Source organism: Cheilinus undulatus, linkage group 14 (assembly GCF_018320785.1).
Source record: "Cheilinus undulatus linkage group 14, ASM1832078v1, whole genome shotgun sequence".
Classification (NCBI taxonomy): domain Eukaryota; kingdom Metazoa; phylum Chordata; class Actinopteri; order Labriformes; family Labridae; genus Cheilinus; species Cheilinus undulatus.
Genome location: NC_054878.1, coordinates 29,501,420 through 29,512,676, shown reverse-complemented (window position 1 = coordinate 29,512,676; position 11,257 = coordinate 29,501,420).

The following is an 11,257-nucleotide window of genomic DNA, read 5'->3' as shown; positions in this document are numbered from 1 at the left end:
GGAGGTTGGAAATGTGTGCAGTCCCTCATATCTAAGGGAATAAGCGTGATGTGGGGGTTTCAGAAGTAAAAATCATTGCTAAGTTTTAAAATTCATACACAGCATATACAGGTCTGTGTTTTGTAAACCACTATCTTAATAATCTTTAAAACATCTCCCCTTTATCAATTTTCAATAACAGCTTGTGTATAAATAGGATATTGCTGACAGACAAGGAGTACTAGTTTGTGAAATTGTTTAATATTTTAAGTTTTTCTACACACACGACGTCAACAGTACATGGATTAAAAGAATCACCTTGGAAACATTAAAACCTCTTGGACAGCTTCCATCAACCCCACGTTCCTTCATTTCTCTTCCTTTCCAGTAGATGGAGTGCTTCTCCAGGATAACTTCACAACATGCCTTATCTCCTCATGCCTTAAAAGAGCTGATCCACCATCAACATGTCCTTTAACTTACTTGTTTTTCGTAGTCCAAATGAAAATTGAACATCCAGGTTAGTTTATCAAATAGTTTTCACCCACAGTAATAGTATACATTAATAACTTGTCCTTGACATTGAGGTAGGGCACAATATTGATACGCCAGTATGTTGTTGTGTTGACTATTGAGATATGAGTATGAAAGAGTTGGGGCCAAAATTCAGTATTTCACTAAAATAATACGCCATTCTAAATTGATCCTCCTGGTAATTTAGCTCATGTCGCCACTACTTTATGAGTTTTTAGGGTAACAGTATTGACATAAATGAGTTAAGTTAGCTGGTAGTGGGATAATGTCAGACAGCATGAAAATAAGTTAAGAGATGAAACATAAGAGGTAAAACTGGCATAGAGAATCAGCATTTTACTGTTTTAGGGGGGTTATATTTGTGATTATCTTGCAATATGTATTAAAATTGATATTAATATTTCCGTATTGTGATATTAACCTCACAGGCCATTATCACCCTGTCATGTCAGATCATATACTTTTGTATCATAGCCTGTTAAAACATTAACATATTGTATTGCATCGAACCCCATAACATTATATCATAACGTTTTATACTGTACTGTACTAGAAGGTCTTATACTGTACTATACATAACTCATGTTATGTTGTGTCAGGTCACATCGTAACATATGGTATGGTTTCATATAGTATTGAATGTATCATATTGTAAATAACCCTGAACTTCCCAACCCTATTAAACAAGCATACTGCTCTGCTTTAACGTGTGACACATTTGGACTGCACATGCCCTTAAGCAGAGTGTCTAAATGTGTTTTAGATGTTTTTAGATGTACTTTTATGTTTTTAGATGCATCTAGATTTTGCCTTTTGTCGATGAAAGATCATTACTTTTTTTTTTTTTTTTTTTTTTAGTTAGTCACTTTTTGCACCACGAGTAAAGTTATCAACTGAGTTAGCCACTTCCTGCCTTTGGCAGGGATGCTTGGGAGTGCTGGTTTTAACCAAAGTGGGTTTCTTAGTTCTGCATATTTCTCTTCTGACTACATCTGACTCTGTCATAGTTGTTAAATACATGGTGGCAATCTTTATTTAATGTGGAAAGTGCATCACAGTGTGCCAGTGATTAAAATAGTTAAAACTTGTAATTTATATCTTAGTTTAGTTAATAACCTGATGTTGTGTTTAAAGTTCACTTCAGTATGCAAAAACGCAATGCTGTGAGTCGGAGTTGAACATGAACATTTTCCAAGGTGAGAGAATTATATGAACTTGTAAAAAGTGTTAAGTTTATCACTCTGGGAGTTGAATTTTGTGTGGACGTGGTCCAGCTCAGGGATTTCTACTCTCACTTCAAGCACTGGTTGAATGTGATATTTTGCAATTCTTGAATGTAAAGCTGTTGAGAGTTGAATGAATATACTCTTGATGTTTTCTGGCTTGAATGTACTCAGTGTTACAACCAATAGTGTAACTTATTTATTGTTTTTTTGCAGCTCTAAGTTTTGTCGATTTTGCCACAGTAAAAATTAGTTCCCTAATCATTAACCTACTTAGTTTTGGAATTAACTAAATAGTGTTGCCTTTCTTTGGCATTTGATTAATACTGACATGCAGGTGGTTTACAAACTTTCTAATGAGATTTTGAAAAACTGCTGACTGTGTATGACAGAGATTACCACACCGACGGTCTCTTTCCCGGCAGCTCTCTGCTTGTGCAATGATTAGATAAGAAAAGGCATCTTGGAGTGGAAGAGGTTTGGTTACCACAGAAAGATTCTCTATTGACCCCTGTGCTTTGTCTCTGCTCTGTGCTGCAGCAGTGTCTGCTCTCTCTCTTCTGCTGAATGTGTTTGGTCCTGCGAGGCTCCCGACGGTAGAGGTCACCCCGAGCCGAGCTGCGTATAAAAAAAATGTTGGGATCAGCAGTCTGTCCCTGCTGCAGAGGAGGCGGCCAGTCCAACTAAATCCTACAGCGCACAGGGTGAAGTCAAACCACTGTTTCTGACAAGGTAACTACAAAATAATAGAGGTCTTATATAGTGTGCATTTATTGGTATAAAGTGCTGATATAGTTGTCACTGAGTGGGTTGAGGTTAAACTTTCAAGTAAATTGATTTACCTCTGGCTTTACAATGAGAGTCACAATTTATTTTCTTCCTGCACTGAGCATAATTTTGCAATAACCATAATTTATTTGACAATGGGGGAAACTTGAGTGTATAATTTATTTAGTGGAAGGTTTTGCCAATGAAACTTTCATACTCAGTCCTCTGCTTATGGAAAATAGATTCATAAATTTAATCATCACTCTGCTGGCTCACATCTCTTTAACTGAAAATGTTTTTTCCAGGCAAACAAATATAGACCACGTGTGTCCAAACAATGGCCTGCAGAACAGCTGTGGCCCATGATCCATATTTAATTCGCCTGCAGCAAATCTTGAGAATAAAATGAAATAAGCCTTGCAATAAAACACAAAAATGACTGATTTTAGAGGACAACATAAATGGGGAACATACTGACAAAATAAAAATACTTGTAGTTATGCTGTCTTGAAGAATAATTTAAGCATCAAATAGCATATTGGGCTCATTTATTCTATCAGCTCTGTCTTAATGTCTGATCTACAAAACTAAAATTACACTAATCATTTCAAATCCCTGTTAAGTGAAACCCAATGTTGGTGTCTAAACACACTAGATATGTTGGACTAAGGCCGCTGCTAACATATGAAAACACTGAGATCTATGTGTGACTTAATTTTGGATTTAGACCGTTCAAACGTATTTTTTCACATTATTCCTGGCTTTATTTAATTAGGGCAGGGCTATTGTATCGCCCTATGATGTCACCAGGCACTATGGGGAATTACCCCACCACCCTACCACTACAACAATATAAAATTCAGAACAATTTTTCTAAATAATTTAGTTTGTTGTTAGCTGAACATTAACAGCCAGCTAGATGCTATGGCGAGGTAAACTTGCCAAATCTACCAGCCACGTTGGTCTACGGATCATTAAAGTATAACAGAGAGATTTGTGAGAGAAAACAGACTTCAGTCTCTACTCTGGCACAGAGCCAGGCAGCGCCACTCTGGCTAAAGTTCACTATAAGCTTAGGGAACAGGCTAATTGTTGGAGTGCTTGTCTATTTTTCAGTTGAACAAGGCGCAGCAGGTACAAACATCAAACCTGCTGAAGTTGTTTGAATCCATGCTTCACTTGTCTTCAGTCCTGGATGATGAAAAGAAGCGGGCTGTGGCTTTGTCTCTCTCAAAGCAGGAACTGTTCAGTCCTTCTTCTCTGTTAGCGTTGTGATGCTAAAGTTTGGTAAAGTATCCGATGATTCAATTCCTGCCAAGTCTGTCACAATAAAAAACTTCAATGCTAATAATCATTGAAAACTTTTATTTTGAGGGGCAACATCAGGAAATGGACCAAACAACAAAGACACTGTAAATTGGAGAGAAACATAACGTCACATAACTCAGAAAATTAGATATAAGGACAAATTGAAGTGTTAAATACAAAATTAGAAAATGGTACAGAGACTTTTTAGCTCTAAACTGTTCACCTGTCATGGCATGAAATTGATTGTTTAGGCTTAAAAAGGTGTAAGGTGTAGGTGTAACGGCAGCATAGCAGACAGATGATTCCTCCAGTCAGGTTATAGCATTTTTTTTTTTATTTGAGGGGATTGTATTTCTTATGAGTGGTATGGCTTCGATGCATTTAACTGACACACCCACACTACACTAGAGCAGATATAACTACCAATTTTTTTTATGATTTTGAAGCTTAATTTTATAAACTTAAAGATGTTTTTCATGGTGGAAATTTGGCCTGGTGGTTCATAACACAGTGGCCTGACAGCAAACCTAAAAAGATTTTTCATTATTTTACAGGGACTTTAGAGCATCAACACTCCTAAAATTTTGCAGCTTTGTGTAGTTTGCACATGTTTTGTGTATGACTGGAGATGAGCTGTTGGCAAATAGTCATTCTCATGACCAGGGGCGGATCCAGTGGTAGCCAGGGCCAACCAAGCCCCCCATAAATTCTGAACAATGGTTAGCTATTTGTCTTGTCAGTCATTTAATTGAAAGCTGTGATGTAAGATGTTTTTTCTTAAAGCATATTCAATTACTAAGCACATCTTAACCTATATAGGATTGTTTTTTCTAATTTTAATGCATTAAAGGTGAGGTATATCAAAATAGCTCAGCCATCCTTATCTTTTTCTCAGTAAGACAAGTGTAGACCCTAATATAAACAAACAGTACACAGCAGAGCGCCTAAACAATGCAGAGATTAAAAAAATCTGTTCTCAAAAGCAGATTTTGGAACACTGTCTTGTTGTCCTGTAGATTCCCATCCTTAAAGTCATCCTCATTCAGTTCCAACATAAAGCCACTTCACAAATTACACTCAGAGGCAGATTCCTCACATCGTATCAGACTGAGCTGAGCATGTTCTTACTCAGTGCTATTTGTCTACCTAAATAGAGCTGAGGCTTTGTAGTCTGTGAACATTTATTGTTGTTTATATTTTCCTGCCCACTCCTGTACCTCTCACTTTATTGAATGAGGCTTTGGCCAGAACAGCGTAGCTCCCCTTCCAACTCTCCTAAGAGCTCTCCTGAGATGATGATGAAAGGACTTGTCTAATGGGATTACACATTGCGATAAGTGCTCAGAGCCTCGTGGTTCATCACACCTCCCTCCTGCTTTTCACTGAGGGCCATTGATCTGCTTTGCAGGAGTGTATGGTAAATATAGAGTTTGTTGTTCTATATTGGTAAAGATCTATTTCGATCCATTGTTTCCTGTATCACATAATGATGAAAAAGTATCATCAATTTCCAGTTCTGAAGCTAAACTGTTGAACTGTGTATGAAGCAGCTGGATTGCTTGTATCTTTAAAGATTTTTTTTCTTTCAAATGAAAAACCCAAATACCCCTTTAATCCTGAAACAGAATGACATCATGATTCAGTCAGTGGATCAGACATAGATGATGATGTCATGGGATAAATCCTGGGGTGGGATAAATCAAGGACTTGCACCATAAGCTGTAGATCATAGAGCATAGTGACTACATGATAAATTGTAGGAATTCTGAGGGTTTTTTTTGCTGTGGAAATTAATGAGCCCTTCATCAAAATAGTAGTCTTACTTAGTGATGGACTAATTTACTTGTACGAGCTCTGAAATTTTACATCATATTGAGACATGTATGGAGATCTTATTAAATCAACACTGTTTTGTTCAATTTGTTTGTTCTGTTTTGTAATTATGCAATATTTATTTTTCATTTTGATGTTTTTTTCATGTGACAGTCCTTAGCCATCACAGGAGTATTTATGGAAATGTATTACACATACCATTAACAGTGGAGAGAGGATGGGTAAGGCCAGTTCAAGGAATTTTGGCATGAGATGTACAAAAATACAAAGCTTCTTGCAAGATTCTGCTTGTGTCAGGCCAAAACCTTCTATCTCTATTTTTTAAATTATTTAGATATTTTTTCATAAATCAGTGCTATCAGTCACTTCACATCTGTGAGTGGGTGTCAGACATTTTAAATAGATCAAAAGTGTCAAAAGTACTGATGTTGACCATTCAATGTTAAATTATTTGAGAAATGCTGCTTTTTATTTTTTTAATTTTTTAATTTTTTTATTCCCCCCAAAAATGTGTGGTTTTAAAGATAGGATGTTCAGTTTAAATTTAGAATTAAACCATTGAGTTAAATAAAAGATTATTTTCAGATTAATGTAGTGTTAAAAATAGATTTTTATGTAACTTGCAAAGCCAGACAACTTTTTCTAAAACTTTCAAGTGTCAATGCCTATTTGAACAATCCACATGCTTGAAATTCTTTGCTCTTAAATGTTGACCTCCACCTCCCAAATACTGGTCAGACACAAAGTAGTCTGACTTAGAAAATCATAACAATGAAAAACCTGTGAAAAACAATGAAAATTTGTCTTTATAGTGGCCAAAATGGGTACAGCTAAATTAAAGCTATACACCAAGGATGTTCAAACTATGGCCCAGGGGACAAATCCGGCCCACAGTCAGTTTTTGATAGTAAATAAAATGGAACACCGGAACATAAAGCTTGTGTTAGACTGTATTGTACTTTTTAGTTTCAGCACAAAGCAATGCTACCATGCTAATTCTGTAAACAAACATTTTGACTGAAGGAATTTGTTAATGTGTTTCTCCATAACTAATTTGAGACATCACTGTGAATGGAAAACATATTGGCAACCACAGTAATACTGGTATCTTGATTTGTAATGCCCTTATTGATTACAGCAGTACCAATGGCTTCCAGAGGTAGAGCCAGTAGTTTCCAGGGCTGACCAAAGCCTCCCCAAAATCCTTAAAAGGATTGTGTGTTTACCTCTTTAACCATTAACTAGCCATATGAGCTCACTCAGTCATGAAACATAATATCTTAAACATTAGATTGTTGATTTGACTTTAATATCCTCAAGGGGAGGTACATGAAAGTGGCCCCGCCATCCTTATATATTTCTATGAATATTTTCTTGTACACAGTATATTTCAAAAGACTAAATGTTAAATGCACTTGAGCATTTCTGCAAAAGGATAAAGTTCTTGAGGGGAATTTTTAGGTGATTATGAAACCGGCTTAATATTTGTGCTGTACTTCTTATGACTATCAGGAACAAGGCTGACTTTCTCTATGATTTTGTTTTTAATACTTTTAAGCCGTGGGGTAGCTATCACACTAGGTGACTAACAGCACACTCTAGAAAGAGCCCTCATTTGATTTTCCCTCAGCAAAGATTCTCAACAAGTGAAATATTTGACTGTTAGAGCCAAACCAGGATGGGTGTTTTTTAATAAACACAAGTACATTCTAAATCCCCAAAATATAAGAAAGTCTCATTTTGTCCACAGGGTGCCCCAAAACCGTCACAAACCAGGAGTTTCTCACAGGGGCTTTAAGAAAAGCTTTTTGAAAAGAGCACAAAGTCCATCATAGCCTCTTTATTTACAATGTTAATGTCTATTTAGAGTTAATGGTATTTTAAACACACTAAAGATGCCTGCTCTTGACTAATTCACAATAAATAAGGAATCTATTGCTTTAAGAAGTATTGATTGCTGCAGCTAATTCTGCTCTTTCTTCTTCCTCTGCTCTGTCTCTCTGCTACATTCTCATTTGCTAAAGAGCACTTTCTCTCACAGACTCACACAACACACACCCCTAGACACACATACACATATCTCTTACAGTCGAACCAGGTGGCGCAAAAAGATACCTGGCAAACTATTGGTCCCAGTTCCTCTGTGAGAGAGATGAGCCATCCCATTTGATTGGACAGCAGGTGGCAGTGCATGCAGACCAGGAAGCTTGTCTTGTCTGCAGAAGTAAAAAGGCTCAGGCGATGGAAGCATACACATCAATTTACACATACAGTATGCACTTACATCATCATCCTCATCATCAGGGGAGGAGCTCTGTGGAGTGTGAGGATTGCAGCCTGCTACTGCAACAGGGATGACTTCAAACACAGCCACATGGATAAACTTCAGTCCTGAAAGCCTGCAGCCAGTGTGACTAGTAAAAACTGCTGGAGCCTGATCTGATTCACTGACCACAGCATGAGAGCTCTGCAAGGGTGACACGCAGGAGTTGGTGACCTCAGGACGGCGGCATGGCATCACCCAGGCACTACGGACACTCTGCTCGGGATATTGCCAATGTGATGCAGAAGCTGCAAGGTAGGTATAAACTGCTTACTCACTCACTCACTCTACTGCTCCACCTCGGTTTGCAGTGTTGTTAGAGGTGACCTAGTGCTTGGCATGACACAGCAAAATCAGTATGAGATAAATAATAGTTTCTGTCACAAAAAAATGTCTCTCATGCATGTTATTCTTTCTGCATGTGACCCTGTAAGTCTTATCTGAGGATGGGTTGTCTGGCTTATAACAATGTGGTATGGCAAGGACAAAACTGTGTGAAATATGCAATGTCAGACTCTGCAGAACTTAAGAATACCATACATTCTTGCAGTAAAATGACTGATTCTAAAGATTTTTGTTGCTATTCATGCTTTCAGGTGAGTTTCCTCACACGATATGAGGGTACTGTTAGTCTGTGAATGAAACTACGCAGTACAATATGCCAAAAAAAAAAAAAAACACACTTTTCTTATTTCTTGGCAACAAACAGCACAAAATAAGATTAAGTGAGCCATTGTGAGAGTATTTCATTGTTCTTCTATGTATATGTTTGTGCACAAGCTTCCTGCATGTGTCTGTGAGAACCTGCTTGCAGTATGCACACACAGTACAGTATGCGCGTGTGTGTGTGTCAGTATATGATTCTGCATGTGGATAGACAGGGAAGCAGACAATAGCAAGGCTAATCCTCAGAGAAGCTGACATGATGAAGTCTTTTCTTCGCTCTTAACTCTGCTGTAGTAGCAGAACTGTCTTATTGTGGACACTCATATTGTCAGCTTATTGTAGATATAACCCACTGTGGCTCAAAGGTGCTTTGTTTGGATGCTTAGGCACATGTTAATTAAAGAATTTTGGGTTATTTCCTATCTCACACATGCTTTCACTCCCCTTTCATTTTTGAATGCTCTTTGCAGCAGATTTATTCATTTTTTCATCCTTTGGTCTAATAATGCAGGTTCATATTTCTTGTCTTTGTAACAATTTCAAAATTCTCCACGCCAGAACTGCTCTTCCCTCTGTGGCAAAGTCACATCTGCATCCCTCACTGACAGATAACATCAGATCGATGACGCTTGCAAAGTAGCACTAAAGTCAGGTGACACCAGAGCTGAGATCCAATATGGCAGCTCCCCGTGTGGCTTCTGAGGTGGCAGTTTCTGTGAAAGCTGAGAACAGCATCAGCAGCCACGTGGCTCCTCTGCATCACTCCTGTCTGCGTATGTGTGTGCAGGTGTGGGTGCACTCTTTGAATCTCAATTGTGTACTCCGATTGATCTAATTTTAGCAACCCTTAAGCTGTCCCTGCATTGCAAGGACAAATTTAGGCATTAATACGTAATCAGTGAGTCTCAAGGCAATTTTTTTCTAATTGTTGAAATATTTATGCAGGATAATGCGATGTAAATCCCTGTTTTGGAAAGCTGCATTCTTGCGTCATCCTTTTTTTACCATTTTGTATTGATCTCTGCAAACTCAAGAGCTATCCCCATAAACATCATTCAGCCACAAGGGACTCCACTGATGTTATCTTCATTCAGGAGTCACATTTAACTTTACAAGCCAGTAAGAGAAATGCTGTAAATAATGCAGTTTGTTACCCAATGAGACTTGTTCCAAAAATAGTCCTCTGACTGGGCCCTGCTGTGGGGTGTGTGTCTAGAAACCTTTATCTTGTTACACCAAACAGTCCTCTTACCAACAGTTGCATTATTGTCTTGCAGATAACACAGGTCATGTTGCTGCATTCATGCTCACAGATACATGATGTGAGGTTTTTTGAGAACAGTAAGTCCTTAGCATTGAAGCATTTGCTTTAACCACAGGGGTACATTGGCAGCGTTACAGGCTACTGAATTACATGGATGTATTCCTCCTTTAGCCTTGACTCAATTTATTCTTTACCTTTGTTTTAAAGATGTATTTATTCATGTGTTATTCTTAATCTCCCTGTATATAGGGATGTACGGTGCACCACTATACAATTTAAATTTGATACAAGTATTTACAATTTAAATTGATTTGACAAAACAGAAATAATGAAATACATATTTAATCAGCAGAGAGAGCTGTCTGTTTCTCTTGCTCTTGATTTGTATCTCAAGAGGAAGTACTTTTGCAGGTTACTATCTAAGCATCAACTGATTATGGTTTTACTAGAGCAAATACGGATTATCAGTAGCTGCATCTATATGCATTTAGAGTGAAAATGAGCCATTAGTTTGTTTCAGTAATTTAAACTTTAAAGCATGTGATTTATGGCTACCTGATTACTACTTACTGAAGATGAATGAATATAACACTAGTAAAGGGAGGTTTTTATCACTGAAAATTGTACACCTCTAACAAGTTATCGAGTTGTACAAGAGCTCAATTATCTAGTTGTGCTAAGCTCAGATTTTTCGCTTAAACAAAAGAAGCATTACCATAAAATTACATTAGAAGATAACATATTGTATTACTGGACTATAACTGCTGATGCATTAATGTGTTCATCACTTAAATATAGCGATGTATGTTGTGGATTTTTGCCGATAACCGATATGCTGATATTTACTAGGGGTGTAACCATATCAAAATCTCACAGTATGATAAAACCTTGGTTACAAGTCCACTCTACGGTATTTATTGCAGAACAAAAACAAACAGAAAACAATAAATGAAGACAAGAATGATGGCATTTATTAAAGACAATTGCACTTTGAATATTACAATATGTGAAAAAAGTGTCATAGGTGTGCATTATGTTTAAAAAACATATACTTTCTCTGCAGCATGTTTACTAACCTTCTAAATCCTTTATTGTCCTCAACTGAAAACAGCTGTAAGGCTTTGGCAGTATATTCACTGATACACCATGTGATCTGTTGAGTCCTCATGCTGTTGTGGGGAAGTGGGGATTGTGAATGCTTTCTTGGTCTGGCCAGATTCTGCTCATCACATCTTGGGGAATCTTTGTGGGGTGATGATTTGCCAATGGGCTCCTTGTATCACTTGTAGTCCCCATCAAGTGTGTCACCGCAGCCTGGCATTCTTTGTTTCTGTTTGTCCGTCACCTTTTCTCCTTTCT